The sequence below is a fragment of the Panthera uncia genome (genome assembly GCF_023721935.1).
Source record: "Panthera uncia isolate 11264 chromosome B3 unlocalized genomic scaffold, Puncia_PCG_1.0 HiC_scaffold_1, whole genome shotgun sequence".
Lineage (NCBI taxonomy): Eukaryota > Metazoa > Chordata > Mammalia > Carnivora > Felidae > Panthera > Panthera uncia.
In genome coordinates, this window is record NW_026057582.1 from 37,322,886 (window position 1) to 37,340,075 (window position 17,190).

General features: G+C 37.3%; 1 non-coding gene across 1 annotated transcript; it reads right to left on the reverse strand.

Annotated features, from left to right (window-relative positions):
* Positions 1–5,361: 5,361 nt before the first annotated feature.
* Positions 5,362–5,501, reverse strand: LOC125910615 (small nucleolar RNA SNORA50). Its single transcript, XR_007454110.1, has one exon. It is a non-coding gene; the product is annotated as a small nucleolar RNA SNORA50 (small nucleolar RNA).
* Between the last annotated feature and the right edge of the window lie 11,689 nt (positions 5,502–17,190).

Consider the following 17,190-nt stretch of genomic DNA (forward strand, 5'->3'; position numbering starts at 1 on the left):
ACATCAAAAAGATGAGCTGAATCCATTCTCCTTAACCCATTACTCAATCATCCTATGCCAATGGAAAATGAGTTACAGTAATATGTCAAAAATATTTAAAAATATAAAACAGACATTAGAGTATAGAGAGGTATGAATGCTTCCATTTTTAATGTGAATCTTGGACTTATGAAGATATTAAACATGTATCTGCAAATGAATTTGGATTTCTTTCTTCCTAGTTACATTTTATATTAAGTGGTGCCAAATGTCTCTAGCAGCTTTCAGCTAATTTTATATTACAGGCTGAATTAATAAGTGCATGACATGGCCACATGGGTAGTTATATAGTTAGTAATAGAATACTAAGAATTTGGATCAAGAGACCTTGATTTTATTCTATCATTTGCTGACCTAATATGCAGTGGATTGTCATCCATCTAAAATTACATGAAAAGCTCAAGCCTTTACTTGTATTCAATTTCCAGGATTTTTTTTTCTCAATTTTAGATTGAATGGAAACCTAAATTTGAGGTCTTCAATGAAGACAAGCATAATATGATGTTGCATATCTTACTATCTGAGCACCAACCATTTTAGCTACTTCCTACGCTCAGATAACTATATTTGTCTCCAATTTATATTCAAATGACACTCCTATGTCTGCCTATCTTCACCTATACAATACAACATGGACTGTCAAAAATACTCAGTTGATTTCAACTAGAAGTAAAATTATCCCTGTTTTCAGATTATATGAGCTTACATATAGAAGACTCTAAAGATTCTACCAAAAAATTATTAGAACTAATCAACAGATTCAGGAAAATTATAGGATACAAAATCAATTCACAAAATGCAGTTGCATTTCTACACCCTAATAACAAACTACCCAAAAATTAAGAAAACAATCTCATTTATAATAGTATCAAGAAGAATAAAATACTTGGGAATAAATTTATTTAGCAAGGTGAAAAACTTGTACACTGAAAGACAATACATCAATGAAAGAAACTAAAGAAGATGCAAATAAATGGAAAGCTATTCCATTTTCATAGGCTGGAAGACTTAATATACTTTGTTAAAACATTAACACTACCTAAAATGATTTACAGATTCAATGCTATCTTCATTAAAACCCTGATGGTATTCTTGATTATGAATGAATATCCAAAATATATATGGAATGACAAATCAATGACCAAGAAATACAAATAATCCAAGTAAAAATGGGCAAAGACTTAAACAGACATTTCTCCAAAGAAGACAAAAAGACAACAAGTAAATAAAAAAGATGCTCAACATCACTTACCATCAGGGAAATGCAAATCAAAGCCACCAGATATCACTTCACACTTGCTAGGATGGCTATAATTTTTTTTAACATTTATTTATTTTTGAGACAGAGAGAGACAGAGCATGAACGGGGGAGGGTCAGAGAGAGGGAGACACAGAATCCGAAACAGGCTCCAGGCTCCGAGCTGTCAGCACAGAGCCCGATGCGGGGCTCGAACTCACGGACCGCGAGATCATGACCTGAGCCGAAGTCGGCTGCTCAACCGACTGAGCCACCCAGGCACCCCTATAATAATTTTTTTTTAAAGATTACAAGTGTTAGCAAGGATATGGAGAAAGGAAATCTTTGTACACTGTGGGCACCTCTAATGGTTTAGTCACTACAGAAAACAGTATAGAGTTTCCTCAGAAAATTAAAGACAGAATGACCATATGATCAAGCAATCCCACTTCTGAGTATGCAACCAAAAGAACTGAAATCAAAATCTTGAAGAAATATCTGCACTCGCACCTTCTATGCAGAATTTTTCACAATAGCCAAAATATGGAAATGACCAAAGCATCCACTGATGGATGACTAGATAAAGAACTGTGGTTTATACATACAATGGAATATTATTCAGCATTAAGAAAAAAACAAAATGCTACCATATGTGACAATATAGAGGAACCTTGAGGACACCATTCCAAGTGAAATAAGCCAGATACAGAAAGACAAATACTGCGTGATTCCATCTAGATACCTGAGGTATTTAAAAGAGTCAAACTCACAGAGAATAGAATGGTGGTTGCCAGGGGCTGAGGGGAAGGGGAAATGAGAATTCATAAAACAAGTTCTAGAGATTTGTTGGAAAACATAGTGTCTAAAGTTAACAATACTGCATTGCAAACTTAGAAGTTTGAGTGTAAATCTCATGTTAAGTGTTTTCCCTACAATAAAAAAAATTAAAAAGGAACATAGTGTTCTTAGTATAAATTAAAAAATCCAACTCTTTTATAAAACTAAGCATGCAGGGACCATATGATCTAGAAATTACATTCTTGGACATTTATCCCAAATAAATAAAAAACTATGTGTACACACATACACACACACACACACACACACACACACACACACACACTGTACAAGAATGTTGACTGCAGCTTTATTTGTAATAACCTGAACCTGGAATTTAAAAAGGTGCCTTTCAGCAGGTGAAAAGCTATAGTACACTCAAACCATGCACTATTACTCAGCTATTAAAAGAAACATGCAATAACTTGATGACCCTCCAGGGAATTATGCTGAATAGAAAAAAGAAATCTCAGAGGGCTGCATATCATGATGCCATTTATATAATATTTTGAAATGACACCATTTTAGAAATGAAGGACAGATTAGTGGATGGCAGGGTTTGTGGCTGCATGGTGGACAGAAGGAAGGTAGTGGATTATTTAAGGACATACATGGGATTTCGGGGTATAGAAACTGTTCAGTATCTTTAACTCTGGTAGTGGATATACAAAGTTATGCAGGTGATAAAACTATATATAACTTAATACACTTGCACATGTACACACACACCAGTAAAACTGGGAAAATCTGAATAAAATCAGTGTATCATTATCCTGGTGTGATATTATACTATGGTTACAGTTATATAGTATTGTACAACTAGCTGTAGTGCTATAATTATAAAGTATCATTATCCTGCCTGTGATACTTTTTTTTAAGGGTCATTTGTTTTTAAGAGAGAGAGAGAGAGAGACATAGTGGGAGTGGGGAAGGGGCAGAGAGAGAGGGGAACACAGAATCCAAGACAGGCTCCAGGCTCTGAGCTGTGAACACAGAGTCCCACCCAGGGCTCGAACTCATGGACTGTGAGATCATGACCTGAGTCAAAGTCAGATGCTTAACCAACTGAGCCACCCAGGTGCCCCATCCTGCTTATGATATTATATTCTAGTTATATAGTGTCACAGAACCAGCTATAGTTACATACTGTCATTATCCTGGTTGTGATATTATACCATAGTTTTGCAAATGCTATCATTGGGGAAACAGAATCTCTGCATTACTTCTTACAATTGTATGTAATGCTACAATTATTAAATAAAAATTTCTTTAAAAATCTCTTTTTCTAAAAAAAATGTTATAAAAATGTATTAAGGGGCGCCTGGGTGGCACAGTCGGTTAAGCGTCCGACTTCAGCCAGGTCACGATCTCGAGGTCCGTGAGTTCGAGCCCCACGTCAGGCTCTGGGCTGATGGCTCGGAGCCTGGAGCCTGTTTCCGATTCTGTGTCTCCCTCTCTCTCTGCCCCTCCCCCGTTCATGCTCTGTCTCTCTCTGTCCCAAAAATAAATAAAAAACGTTGAAAAAAAAATTAAAAAAAACATGTATTAAACATATTTCAGGGGCACCTGGGTGGCTCAGTCGGTTAATTGTTTGACTTCGGCTCAGGTCATGATCTCACAGTTGGTGAGTTTGAGCCCCGCATTGGGCTCTGTGCTGACAGCTCGGAGCCTGGAGCCTGGAGCCTGCTTCAGATTCAGCCTGCTCTGTCTCTCTCTGTCTCAAAAATAAATAAAAACATTTAAAAAATTTTAAAAAACCATATTTCAAACACATGCAAACATATGACACAGGTAAAGAAATCTTTAGCTCTTCATATGCCTAATAGGTAAACTGAAAAACACTAAGTAATTGTGATGACACCTAAATCGCCAAATCAAGTCAAGTGTGCTAGTCATTTTTCTTACTGTGCCGTAGAGTAGGTTTAAAGAGTTAGCTTCTGCCCAAGTATCAGAGCTTTAATATGAGGGATACAAAATTTCAAGAATAACATTTAAGATGAATTGCCCTGCAGCCATAGCACTAAGCATTTAGCAGTGACATGGGATGTTGTTACATTAGGTCTTTAAAATTTCCAATAAGCCCCTTTACAACAGAAAGAATCTCTCAAACTACATTATTTAACTTTTAACACAATAAAAGCTTAGCAATTAGAAATAAATCTTCCAGTCAAAACAGAAGAACACAGGGGAAGGGAAGGTAAAATAAAATAAGATAAAAACAAATAGGGAGTCAAACTTAAGAGACTCTTAACTATAGAGAACAAACAGGGTTGATGGAGGGAGGGAGGTGGGGAATGGGCTAGATGGGTGATGGACATTAAGGAGGACACTCCTTGGGATGAGCACTGGGTGTCATATGTAAGTGATGAATCACTGAATTCTACTCCTGAAACCAATACTGCACTATATGTTAACTAACTTGAATTTATTTATTTATTTATTTATTTTTTAAATTTTTTTTTTCAACGTTTATTTTATTTTTTGGGACAGAGAGAGACAGAGCATGAACGGGGGAGGGACAGAGAGAGAGGGAGACACAGAATCGGAAACAGGCTCCAGGCTCTGAGCCATCAGCCCAGAGCCTGACGCGGGGCTCGAACTCACGGACCGCGAGATCGTGACCTGGCTGAAGTCGGACGCTTAACCGACTGCGCCACCCAGGCGCCCCAAATTTAAATAAAATCTTGGAAGAAAAAAAGTCTACTCAAAATTTGAGGATCTTGAGGGTTGTCAGAGATCAGCTCTAATTTAAAACAAAAAAATAAGGCATGCTATTCACCAAAAGATCTTTTAAAATATGTAATAACTGCACTTCCAAGCTTCTTAGTTTGTGGCATTATTTCAGGCCTTCATGACCACAGAAAATTGTACATAAAATGCCTTTCATAAAGTGGCCACTGAAGAACTGCTAAATGTCTTTTTTTTTTCTTAAACTCTAATCTGCCAATCAACGAAGATGAAAACAGAAGTGGAATATGCTGCTCCCAGAAAGAAGGGGAGTGACTGGTGTCAGGGAGTAACTTAAATGCGCCTTGTTTTTTATTTTTTATTTTATTAAAAAAATTTTTTAATGTTTGTTTCTGAGAGAGAGAGACAGAGCACGAGATGGGGAGACACAGAATCCAAAGGAGGGTCCAGGCTCAGAACTGTCAGTACAGAGCCTGACCTGGAGCTCGAACTCACAAATCACAAGATCATGACCCAAACTGAAGTCTGATGCTTAACCAACTGAGCCATCCAGATGTCCCAAATGCACCTTGTTTTTAAAAGAACAGTTCAGTTGAAAGCTGAAGAGCCCCGGTAATAACAAGTCCTTATGCTCTAGCACTGTTGCTTGGCTACTGAAGAAGCTACATAACAAGACACATCCGGTTCAAAGGCAGTGCCTTCTCAATAAAAATTTCCATTAAAAAATTCAGTCCTCTTGTTTAACAAGTCTGCTGACACATCTGCTGACCTGTCCTAACTACATTAACTATAAGCCATATTTACCCCTGCCCCTGTTCCTACCCCTAGTCTTCCCTTCAAACAAATGTGTTCTTTCATCACAGACAAGCTTTGAAAATTTTGTTTTTCTTGATACAGATCGCTTTGCTCTGTCAAACTGTAAATCAATTTAAAACACACAGCACCATCTCTTAACCTGGATTTCACATCCATGACTTATTTTTGCCTAATGGAATATTCAAATGCTGCATGGATTATGTAGATCATGGCTATTAATTTTACCTGTCAAATATTCTAGCGGTTAGAATTTGTCTGGAAGAAAAAAATATTCCTGAACATTGTTTTCTACTGTATTGCATATTTTGTGAGTTTAGTAATTAAGCTCTATCCAGGTTGCTATAAACACTTCTTTTCAAATATAAGCCTCCAAAAGAAAGATAATGATCAAAGGGGATGAAAGGTAGGCTTTTCCCAACTGTTCACTGAACCCATCTTAAGGTTTATTAATGTGATACACATTTTCACATATCACTGTGAGTGAAAAGTTCTCATAATATTAAATAACAATGGTCACTCTAGGTGTTTTCCCTGGCTTCACAATAAAGCAGTGTCCTTACTGATATTAAATACCCCCCCCCCCTGCCATATACAAGTCTCTGAAGAAGTGGACAGTCTTGGTTCTAGAATGATTCTGTAATGATGTCATTAAAGTTAACCTACAAGCCTCAGCAGCTGTGATTCTGATGATTCAGAAAAGAAATGTGAATACAAGTAAATACAAGAGAAATCACAGACCTGGATTTTACAGTCTCCTAGCCTGATGAGCTTTTCCAGAGGATGTGGAAACTGCAAACCGAAATATTTATTGAAGGGATGGGCCACATTCAGCTGGAGAGACTCTAAAAGAATATCAGTTAATTTGAAACAAATCTTCTCAAAGAAAGAGCCTCCATGCCTTCAGCCAACCCTATTACTAAAAGTGGTATTTAAAATACTTCAAATAGGTTTGCATTTATGAGAAGGATGTCCTTTGCTCCTTCCTATGCAAATTGTAAATTCTGTTGTATATGGTGGAACATGAAAACTGGAAGAATAAGCTAAATAGTTTTTTTTTCAATAATCTTCCACTTTTATTATAGAATTAGATGTAAACTTTTACTTTTGAAAGAGCATTGCATTGAGCCTCTTTCCATCCTGATAAAAAGGGAGAAACTATTTTATCCCTTTCTTCTATACAAAGAATTTATTATTTCCAATACTGCTATAGCTTCAAATCTGAGCCCAAGTGACCTACACTGTTGTGCTGGGTTGTTCAACATTAGACATTTCTTGCTGCACGTTGGTTCATCTAAAAAAAAAAAAAAACACCAACAGTGTTCCCATTTTCTGTTGTGGTAATTGTGTGGGTAACAGATGGTAGAACTTGTCTTGGCCTATAGTGGGATTGGACAACCACCTCTGAAAATATAGCATCCTGTGATGTAAGCAGAGTTCATATAGTGCTTTTCCTAGAACAACCTGAGATTGGAATATTACCAAATAAAGCACCCATGGAGTAAACAAAGTTTTTCCTTTTTATGGCTTTAATTAAGTTATAAAATATATCAGCTTCTGTCAACACAAAGTAAAGTTAGACAATGTTAGAAATCCTTACCTGGAACGAAAGAACTCTCTGTCCATAGAGTCTCTGCGAGGTCTACTGGTGGCTGCTCCAAGAATGCCAATAAGTCTGTTGATTTGCTTATTCAGTTTATCTTCAAGAAGATATACGACCAACACATATGCACCCCAAAATGGCATCATGAATTGGAACTAACAGAATCCTTCTGGTATAGCCTAACAAGAACAAGCATTTGGGTCTTTAGGCATCCACTTATGCTATAGTCTTAGGCTCTTATTATATATATAGAGACTCTATATATAGAGTCTTAGGCTCTTATTAATGAATGCATGTGTCTAGCTTTCAAACCCACCCTTAAAGGTATTAGGGAAGCAGCTTCTGTTGGTAATTCTTAAAAGTTCTGTTGCTGTTTTCATCATTTTGTTGTTTTAAATACACTGTAGCAAACAATGAAAAATTTGGGGTACAAATAAGGTGGTTCTGTGTTTTCTTTTCCTTCCCTAGGGGTCTGGTGGTCCTCTTCAGATTAAACTCCTGAGGGAGCTCCTGAGAATTCAGGTGTTTTAGCCACCAGTACAGGTCCAGCATCTATACAGTGCCCCATATCTAGACAGTATACAATCAGTTCTAGCTGAATTGTGAGTTTCTTTGGGGAGGTTTCATTTTGTTTATTTCATTTTGTTCCTTCATTTTCATTAGAAGTCCTATGTCAGACTCTGCCTGCTGGTGGCTCTCTTTTCATCGCCCATGATGACAAGGATTTTAAGATACAGAAGATGAAAGTGACTCTGTCAGGGTCACCAGTTATATCTTGGCAGAAATGATGCCATTTGTCAGTCTTTCTCTTCATGAGTATTTGAGTGGTGATCTTCAGGATATCTTTAGTTAGTAAACTATTTTCATAAATAAAAGCAACAAAAATCATTATGAGCCAGAATAACATCTTGGCTGCCTGAGCAGTCTAGTCCCCAGAAACAGGCTGGACGTAGGAAATTGATTCAGTACTTCTGGATATATCCTTTAGCAGTGTTTTTTGCCTAGCCTCACCTAAATTCTTCCCAACTGGACCTAAAATATGTTAAAATTGCAGAATATACTTGACTCATGCCATTTTTCCATTTTTCCATCTGGCTTTTAAAAACTGCATTTGGGAGGAACATCTGTTATTACACATCTGAATCTTTTACAGTTAGATCATCAGATCACTGTTGGGATGTTTTCTTTCTTGGACTCATCTTCTGTCCTGGGAACTCTTACAGCTTTTATAATCAGCTATATAAGCTATTCTGCTGAAAGCTTCACTCTGCCAAGGGTAAATGAACTGGGCCTACAAAGTTTGGTGCTTAATTAAAAATTTTTTTAGCTCATGAGTTATTGCAGGTTCTAAACTTAGCAAATGTCTTTCTTGAAACCCAATATGAATATTAATGTGAGACAGACTTGGAATGCCAAAGCAATTGAGGGTAGATCAGGTACTTTATAGACACTGGAAAATTTGAATGCATAACTGTTGAGCTATGAAATGCCTTTACATAAATTTCTTGCCAGAGTCTTTTATTAAAAGGAAAAAGCATTTATATCTGCATTGGCTAAATCCCATATGGGCTATGGTGTCCATTTTTGGGACACATCCAAAGAGTGGCTTTATCTGATCCAAATAATAAGGACGTGTAAGGGGAGACTATATTGAGAACAATTTAATATTATATAATAAACCTCATTTCACAAATATTTATTAAGACTCTTCTATGATAGGGGCTGATTAAAAAAAAAAGTAAAAATTATTCCTGCCTTCTATAAGCTATATTCAGAAGGGGAAAACAGACATTAAGTGATCATACAAATACATCATTGTGAATAGTGATACTTATATGGCAAAGCTTGCTAGGTAATTAATTATCCTCTTTACATCTTCTGTGTATTCCTATGTGACAATTGCCTATACTGTCAGGGCAGCAATATACTCAGTTTAAAAAACTATATTTCCTTTAGTTTGTACAGAAGGATGGTAGAAAGACTTCCTCACAGAGAGGGATGATGAAAGCAGTATATGGAAATCACTGGGTGTGGTGTTTGTTTGTTTGTTTTTTAAGTGGAATGATGGGAGGCTTTTGATCTTACCCCTTCTTCCTGTTACCCGAAATAGGAACATGAAGGCTAGTGGCATAGGGGCCATTCTGTGCTAATGTGTTGACATGAGGATGGATGGCACTCACTAAGGATGACATCCCTGAATAAAAGGCACCTGGGTCCCTGATGGCCATGAAACTGCCTTGCCTGCTCTGAAGTGCTTACTTCAGACTTCTTCAATGTAAGGAAAAAATAAAACTTTTAAAACCACCCTTGCTTAAAATTTTTTAAATAATTCACTTTAGAACCTGTGAATGTGACATTACTTGGAAATAAGATCTTTGCAGATTTAGTCAACTTAAGGTGGACTCTAAATCAAATAGGGCTGGTGCCCTTATAAAAGGAGGATATGGGTAGAGAGACAAGAGGGAAAAATGACCATGGCAAGACACAGGCAGAGATTGGAGTTAGACTACCACAGGCCCCAAATCACCAAAGACTGCTGGCAACCAACAGAAGATAGAAGGGGCATGGAAAAATTCTTCCCTAGAGATTTTGAGGGGAGCATGGCTCTGCCCACACTTTTATTTCTAACTCCAGAATTGTGAGAAAAAAAAATTTCTGTTGCTTGAAGTCACTTACTTTGTGGTAATTTGGTACCATAGTCCTAGTAAACTAAAACACCAAGAATAAAATTTCACTTACAACGATAAAGGGGTTAAAATAACCAAGAGAACATAATAATCCCACATTATCATGCATCACATAAGAGATTCAAAATACATGGAACAAAAACTGACATGGACTAAAACATGAACTAAAGGAGAAGTAAACAAATCTATCATACTCAAGGACTCCTCATCATCCAAAATGGCTGCTGAAACTCCAGTCATCACCTCCAAGATTTGGACAGGAAGAAAAAGGAGGCAGAAAAAAGACAAAGGACGTTTCTCCCAACATAGTCAGCACCCTTTAAGTACCTTTCCCAGAATTCTCACCCAAAACTTTTGCTTATATCTCATATCTCATTGAATATCCCTAAATGGATGAGAGACTAGGAAATCTAGTCTTGGCTTCCTAGGGATCAGGATTCTGCTGATTCAGAAAACAGGGAGACTAAATGGTGGAGTGGCAACTAGCAGTGTTTTTCCATGTATGGAAGGAGGTAAAGCCTCATGTTTAAGCATGGTGCCTCGACAGTCAGATTACTTAGTGTGCATGTGTTTGTGTGTGTGCGTGTGTGTGTGTGTGTGTGTGTATACATCTCAAAGGGCTGTTTAGGAAATTAAATAAAAATATGCATGCACAAAAAAATCAGCCACATTTTTGTATACTAGCAACCACTCTGGAAAACAGCTTAACATTAGCTAATAAATATGTTTGCACCTTATATCTGAGCAATTCCTCTCTTAGGTATTTATCTAAAAAAGTCTGTGTACTAAGAAACCCATATACAAATTTTCATAGCATACTCATAATAGCCTAAAACCAGAAACTATCCAACTGCCCTAAACAGTAGAATACATTTAAAAAAAACAAACAAACAGTGGTGTAGGGGTGCTTGGGTGGCATCTGACTCTGGACTTTGGCTCAGGTCATGATCTCACAGTTCGTGTGATTGAGCCCTGTGTTGGGCTCTGTGCTGACAGTGTGGAATTTTCTGTCTGTCTGTCTCTCTCTCTCTCTCAAAAATAAATGAGCACTTTTTAAAACAGTGCTAAAGTCAAATAGAATATTATACCACAATGAAAATTTATGCCTTCTAACTGTACTCAGTAACATTAATGAATCTTATAAAAGAAGAAATTTATAAAAATTTAAAAATAGGCACAACCAAATTATAGTGTTGTAAGTAAGGATGATGGTTACCTTTTATAGTAATTTGGGGAAGAATTAAAGGTTTCCCAAATACTGACCATGTAATATTTCTTGATTTGTGTGGGAACTACACAAATATTATTTTGGGATTACTCAGTGAGTCATGCATTTATATATTTTTTACTTTTTTTTATATGTATCAATTTGCATGACTATGTAGTTAGTGTTCCAAACTCATATACCTTTGATAGTAAAACTAGGTACATACTATTACATGAGGACAACAGTCATAACCCAGTACTGTCCTAGCAAACCAGAAGATATGATCACCTTTGTGATAGGTAATAGTAAAGAAGTTTTTGAAAGAAAGGATGGAGGAAAGGAAGGAAGGCAAGGAAAAGAAAAAGAGCAAGAAGAGGAATAGAAGGAAAGAAAGGGAAGGAACAGACAGGAGGAGGAAAGAAAGAAAGGGAAAGAAGGAAGGGAGGGAGGAAAAAGAGAGAGAATAAAAGGAGGTGGCCCTGATCTAGATCACACTTCCACTCCTACTTCAAAATCCTAGAGTAGAGTGTAAGGAGGAATAACAAAACAGATCCCAGCCATCTCTCTCCGAGACAAGCTTTGCCTTGGTGGCAGAGACAGAACACAGAGGAAGTTTTAAGAAGAATGTGAAATTAAAAGTTTAAAATTGCTTAACCAAGATGTTAAACAATTTTCTCACATGTCCTTAAAGGTTGTGCACCTTTCAGAAAGAGATAAGTGGCCTCACAAACCTGGGAGATGTTGGGGGGAAAGGGTAACCTATTTCCATGTATATACACCTTCAAGTTGAAAGTGCTCAATAAAAGGACTATGGTGTCTCCTTTGTTGAGGAGGTATTGGTTCTCATCGATGCTTGGCTGGGTGCTATGCACATACTGACCTTTGCTGAGGAGCACAGACATCCGTCATGAATTTCAGTCATGTACCTCTAACCCTATGAAATCCTCCCAGGTCTCACCCAGCCTCTGGCCATGAGGTCATGTATGCTACCCTGCTCCCTCATTGATCTGACCACGAGATTCTTCACAGACACTAGTTCTCCCTTAGCCCTTTTGCTTGCATCCCAGGAACACAGAAAAGATTTCACTTTCCTGTCTTTCTGAGGCAGGAGACTCCTACACAAGCAAGGTCTCATTCTTCTCTAAAAACATGGTAGCCTTTTGATCATCCTTGTGCCAAGATGTGAGAGACTTTTGGGGTGCCTGGGTTGCTCAGTCAGTTAAGTGTCCAACCTCAGCTCAGGTCATGATTTCACAGTTCTTGAGTTAGAGCTCTGTGTCAGGCTCTGTGCCCCAGCTGGGAGCCTGGAGCCTGCTTCAGATTCTTTGTCTCCCTCTCTCTCTGCCCCTCCCTCAGACACACACACACACACACACACACACACACACACTCTCTCTCTCTCTCTCTCTCTCTCTCAAAAATAAACACATACACACCCCAAAAAAGATGTGAGAGACTTTGGTGAGGACTCTTTTTACCAGAGATGCATTGAGCCTGGAGAGACATGGGTCTCTCCCACTCTCAGATCCTCAACTTTTAGGGTTTCTTTTCCTCATGTGTCCCCTTCCATCAGAAATTTCCCAAGGGTGTGAAAACAAACTTCAAGGTGAACTCCTACTTCCTCTCCCAGTTCTTCACTCTTCCCTCACACAAGCTCTGTCTAGCCTGGGTGATGCAGATGGTGCTGGCTGGACTACTCTTTTTCCTAAATCTTTCCTTCAAGTGAACTCAAAATTTATTATAGGTGCTAGAAATGTGTAATCCTGACAACTCTCCCCTGAGACAAATGGCAATGTCACATCTTCAGACATGAATGACGGGTGCTTGTGGGTAGAAGTATAAAAACACACCTGTTACTTTGTCAAATCATTATCCTGGTAGAGTCTAAGACACTCATCAAAAAATTTAAAAATAGTTCAGAAAGTAGTTTCCTTGTATTCTATAGAGCCGAAATAGTTAATAACCCTAACAAAGACCAGGCTTGTATGTAGGGATGATTATAAGCAACGTGCAAAGCTATATAAAATTATAAATGGATCATTCCCATTTAGAGAGGACCTCAACGTTCAACAATCTAGGAAAAGTCTATGTTTAAATTCGAGCAATATAACCGAGTGAGAATGCCCTTTGTCTCTATGGTATGCCTGATAGTTACTCCACACAATTAAGATAGACCCTGCATGACTACAAATAACTATATGTCCTCCTTTAGGGACTAAGTTCTTTTCACAAATTTTTTGCCCTTATCACTTATGATATTATAAATACATTAAAGAAATTCCACAGTTCAGCCATCAAATCACTTATTCAAACCAAATACAACCTTCTTCTTAAAAAAACTGATCCTAAAAATTAACTCAGAGTTCTAGTAGTTTTGAGTTCTGTACCAAAAATACATGTTTAAAAGAAATATATTTATGTATGTAAAGTTGAAGTGTTAGACACATTGGGTGTTTTTAATATTGTTCTTTTTTCATGGAAAATGCCTGTTAACTTTAGGAACAATTTTACGTGAATGAAATATCCTACCTACAAAGAACGAACTTGAAACTCAGTTTTGATCTAATAGCATCATATTGGTGAAATAAATCTCTTGTGTGTGTGTGTGGTTCCTGTAATGTTATTGTGCTTATGGTTATTGTCGTGCTCCACAGGAGTGATGGATGGCAATGAGGCTTAAACCAATTTTACATCAAGTTTGTGCTAATCTCACACCACCCCTTCATAAATCTGAATAATTTGCTACTGCTCTGCAACCCTCATGTGAGCTTTAGAGTGGTTTTGGCCTGAAATTATGTATTACCGCAACCTCCTTTGAAAACGGTAAGGGCTTTTATTGTTTCCATAACTGAATTATGTTTTCATATCTTTTACACTGCTGTAATGAGTATTGCTTAGCAACAAGTCTCCAAGAGCTTGGGAGTGGAGCACACCTCATTAGCATAATATCTTAATTCCCCTGTGCTTGCTACCACCTGGGTAAATTCACTGCTGTGGCCCCTCTTACTTGTCTAACCCAGCAGAATGATTCCTTTTCACCTTCTAAACTAAAGTTGTATTTTTCTATACAATGAAACATTAACTCTTAGTGCTACAGCAGCAAATATTAAATATTAAGTAGAGAAGATAGCCCAACGGGGACCTAATATACATAAAACGCATTTTCATATGGAAATAGATTTTTTTTAAATAAATACCACTTAACAAAGCAAACCCATGCCACGTCATTGCGCTTTGCTGACCTTTAAGAACAGAATACAAATGATACACCACAAATAGAAAGTGCTCCTTGTAGGAATGGCTTCACACTGAAAACGCATGATATTTCTTCTAGCCTTCTTTGTGTCTGAGAGTGCAGTTTGGGGAGACATTTTGGGGATTTTAGGGTAAGCCCATGGCAAAGGAAAAGCACTTTCTCTCCAAAACTACCTCTATGTAGTTTGAATAAGTGTCTTTGGTTTTGTTAGAACAGACAGAAATGCTTCTAAAAATACCTACAAAAATTCTCAGCTCACCTTAAAAACAATTCTGAATCAAACAGAAGTTGTGTAGGACAAGCACAAAACATGGACCTTACCCACTAAGGATTTAGCTCACAAGCTGTGCAAACCATATTATGATAATTTCCTGGCATTGGTTTTAGCTATTTTTATCTTCCATTTGGCCTAGACTTCATGTGGTTTTGTAAGGAGGATTCTTCACTCAGTCTACCCTGTTGGCCTCTTGGAGGACATGAGGAATTAAGGCAAGTTCTACATTTCTCATGGGTTTAATTTTTTTAAAGTGGGTTAATGTGCTTTAAAACCTGTTAATCAGAGAAGGGACAAGTTGTATAAGATACTATGAGAAAGCATGATAGTCTCAATGGAATTAAGTATATTCACGAAAACATTTTAGAAGTCTGGAAGCATTACTGTTATGAATTAGCCAATTCTTCTCAAAAATTTTGTGAAACAGCACATCAGCAGCCATGGATCCTAATTCCTTTTTTCTCTTCTTTCAAATTACTAAATTTCTGAGAAGTGGTTAATGTCCTTACAGAAATGGACATAGAAATGTCTGCCTAACAAATGGTTCAACTAGCCTTGCCAAACATAGCAAATATATTTTTTAAAGGTAATAAACTATCTTAAGCAATTGGCAACTGAAAGTGAAGTTTAAAAGACCCTTGGACCTTGAGATACGGTTCTAATCTATTGTAGAAACAAAGATTAGTTAAAACTAAATTGTGAAATGTCACAATATATGGCTACACTAGACTCATATAATTTCTGATATTCTAAAATTTTTAATAGAATTCAAAAATATCTAGGGTTTGGCTTACTGTATTAAATTATACATACAAATTCATTCTGAGGAAAATATAATTGCTACTAAGTTCTTGGATCTTGCCATCCACAATGAATAATATATCGTTAAATGCTTCTTTTGACAAGGAACACTTATCACCTAAAAATACTCAAGGTTTTGTTTTCTTTCCCCACTTTGTTTTTATTTTTAATTTTTTCCCTACCCTTTCTGGTTATCCTAGTTTCTATTGTTATCTCTGTAGTATTGAACAACAGATAGATCACCTGACCGGTGAATGAAATTTCTCTCATTTAACACTGACTCTACGATATTTCTACAAGCTATATGACTATTAAGAAGAGTTTCTCAAGCCAAGTCATAAGGTCATCTTTTTCCTCTTTCCCCTCAAACCGCAAAGACTCAATGCTATCTTTTAAAAATATCTATCTATCTATCTATCTATCTATGGGAAGAAGAACAATAACCATAATGACACAATGTCAAAATTTCTAGGTACCATCACCTGGAATAAAGACAAGGCAATGAGGGGCTCCTGGGTGGCGCAGTCGGTTAAGCGTCCAACTTCAGCCAGGTCACGATCTCGCGGTCCGTGAGTTCGAGCCCCGCGTCAGGCTCTGGGCTGATGGCTCGGAGCCTGGAGCCTGTTTCCGATTCTGTGTCTCCCTCTCTCTCTGCCCCTCCCCCGTTCATGCTCTGTCTCCTTCTGTCCCAAAAAAAAAAAAAAAAAAAAAAAAACGTTGAAAAAAAAAAATAAAGACAAGGCAATGAGATAGAATAGGTGATGGTTAATGAATAAAGAGACAAAATCATAGTTTTTTCTTTTCAGAATTGTCTCCACTTTTTTAGTATAGCTGACACAATGTTATATTAGATTCAGGTGTACAATGTAGTTATTTGACAAGTTTATACACTATGCTATGTTCACCACAAGTATAGCTACCATCTGTCTCATTACATTGCTATTACAATACCATTGACTGTATTCCCTATGGTCTGCTTTATATTCCAATGATTTAATCATCCTATAACTGGAGACCTGTATTTTCTTCTCTTCCCTTCACCCCTTTTGCCCAAACTCCCATCCCTCTCCCCTCTGACAACCATCAGTTTGTTCTCTGTATTTATGGTTCTGCTTTTTGTTTATTCATTTTTTTTAGATTCCATTTATAAGTGGAATCATATGATATTTGTCTTTCTCAGTCTGACCCATTTCACTTAGCAGAACACCCTCTAGGTCCATCCATATTGTCTCAAATGGCATGCTATCAGCCTTTTCAATGGTTATGGGTTATGTAATATTCCACTGTGTGTGTGTACACATTTTCCCTGGGTAACACTCAATAGTGGAATTAGGTCACATGGCATTTATATTTTTTTGAGGAACCTCCATACTGTTTTTGAAACATTAAAAAGAAATTATATGAAGGGAATTAAAGTCCATTATAAAGAGACCATACGAATAGAAACTGCAAGCTCTAAACTAAACTAGGGCAAATACCCTTGTAGCAATAGTTATAATAATAGGAAATATCTAAACAATTTTGTATATTATCTTGTGCATCAGCCATGTAAATACACCAGTCAGATTTCCTGCTGCAAGGAGTGTAACTGACTGATGTCCCCAGCTACTGTTTCTCTGGATTCCAGTTAACATTCATGCCAAAGCCACTCAATGTCCAGTGGGTGAAGAGGACACCATATTGTGGAATATGGATATCTTCTGGCATAAGCAGCAGGTATCTCCACTGCTGAAGGTTTCTCTGATGGT